This window comes from Elephantulus edwardii, unplaced genomic scaffold, assembly GCF_000299155.1.
Source record: "Elephantulus edwardii isolate Elephantulus edwardi_28Jun2011 unplaced genomic scaffold, EleEdw1.0 scaffold00008, whole genome shotgun sequence".
Lineage (NCBI taxonomy): Eukaryota > Metazoa > Chordata > Mammalia > Macroscelidea > Macroscelididae > Elephantulus > Elephantulus edwardii.
The window spans coordinates 3,527,541-3,529,669 of record NW_006399758.1 but is presented as its reverse complement, the minus strand read 5'-3'; the positions used below and the strand labels follow the sequence as shown (position 1 = coordinate 3,529,669).

The following is a 2,129-nucleotide window of genomic DNA, read 5'->3' as shown; positions in this document are numbered from 1 at the left end:
GAGACACTGGGCTGTACGAAGAGGAATGTAGCATCAGGATTAGTGGAGGAGTCATCAACAACCCGCATTATGCAGATGACACAACCCTGCTTGCTGAACCTGAGGAGGACCTGAAGCACTTGCTGCAGAAGATCAAGGACTGCATCCTTCTATATGGATTGAAGCTCAACATCAACAAAACAAAGATTCTCACCACTGGGTATCAGTATGGATGGTGAAAAGACTGAAATATTTAACAGTTTTAGTTTGCTTAGCTACACAATCAACACTCTTGGTAACAGCAGGCAGGAAATCAAGAGAAAAATTGCATTGGGAAAGTTGGCTGTGAGGGACCTCTCAAGAGTACTGAAGAGCAACAATGTCAGGCTGGAGACTAAGGTGCCCCTGATCCGGGCTATAGTCTTCAAAATTACGTGCTATGCATCAGAGAGTTGGACAGTGAATAGGGTTGATAGAGAATTGAAGCCTTTGAGCTGTGGTGCTGGAGAAGAGTGTTGAATACATCATGGACTGCTAGGAGAACAAACGGGTTTGTCCTAGAGAAGGTGACGACGGAATGGTCCTTGGAGTCAAGGATTCTGAATCTTTGTCTCACATACTTTGGGCATGTTGTAAGGAGGGACTGGTCCTTGGAGAGGGACATCATGTTTGGCAGAGTGGAGGGGCTGTGAAGGAGAGGAAGAACTTCGATGAGATGGATCGATTCTGTGACTGGAGCGGTGTGAATGAGTGCGTTTGAGTTGGCTAGGTTGACATAGGATAGAACAGTGTTTAGAGCTCTTGTACACAGGGTCGTTATAAGTCGCAAAACTCGATAGCATTTAACAACAACAACAACTTCGTCTATTTTGGGTATGGGTGTTGGTTCTTCCATGTCCTTGGTAAGGTCTTCTTGTTCTTCCTCTTTCTGATTTCTGCGTTTCCCATAAAGACTAGCTTGGCCTTTCTTCCCACTCTTCTTCCGGGATTCTGTGGGGCTCGGAGGGGGAGGTGAAGGTGAATGTTTCTACTTCCGTGCATTAGCTGCTGCTTTTCTATCTCTTCTCTCTGGACTTTGGACTGGTTCTTCATTCTTTGTTGAGATTCACTGCTGAAAACTCACAGCCTTCCTGTTCTCATCCACCTCATAATCCTCTTAATTTATCCATTCATTAAAAACGTCAGTGTCCAAAATCCATTTTGCATGAACCATCCATGGTTTTTCTGGAATTGGTGGATGCTCGATTTCAGCATCTACATCACAGTTGTGGATCCATTTATCATAGCTGTCTGGATAAAACCCCCAATGAAATAGCACCTGGTTATCTTTTCTCATAACCGGTCTCAACCACTCTTCGTCCTCTTACGAGGAAGGGTATATATGTGGGGGGACGCCTTTGACTTCTCATTGGTGTATGATCCCTGATGTCGTTTGATGATATCTTTCAATTTGTTAGCCAACTTCAGATCAATATCTGGAATGAGGTAGATATTGGGTCTGGATAGACAATTACTCTGCACCAATGTTTTTTCAGTGTTCATAAACATTTCAACATTTCGGTCCATTCTTGATGGATTCTGTAGGTCAAACCTCCACCCCCCTTGCTAATTTTTTATTCTTGAAAACAGCCCCAAGAATGTGACACAGGGTACCTCCAGCTTTGAAATCCATGAAGCATTTTGCGGGAAGCCTGGTGAAAGCCGGGTTGGTAACATGCTTCCCATCTTCCTGAAACTGGAGAAGCTGCACCACCAGGCCAGCCAGTGTTTTATTGGTAGGCGCATCAGTGTGAACATACTTCTTAATAGTGCTTGCCCAGCCAGACCCGCACTGAGTCCAGCTGGGACACTGTCTCCCGGTTTTCCCAAAACTCGCTGGCTGGACCCCCCGGTCCTTCCGCCTATAAACACCCAGGCCCGTGGCTGCTGGCATGCCCGCTCGCCGCTGTGGCCATCGTTCGTCGCCCCTGCTGCCCAGGCCGCCTGGCCCTCGAGGTCCTTCACGTTAGCACAGGAGCGCACGCAAGATGCCTCCACCGCCTCCACCGACGCCTTACGGCCCTGTCCCTCTTTTTCAATTTTTTAAGATAATTCAAGTAGAATTGGTGGTAGTTCTTTTCTGAATGTTTGGTAAAATTCAGCCATGAAGC

The 2,129-nt window shown here is 46.6% G+C and overlaps 1 pseudogene; it reads right to left on the bottom strand.

The window, feature by feature from the left end:
• Positions 1-1,912, bottom strand: part of LOC102848575 — a 9,294-nt pseudogene extending 7,382 nt beyond the window's left edge.
• Between the last annotated feature and the right edge of the window lie 217 nt (positions 1,913-2,129).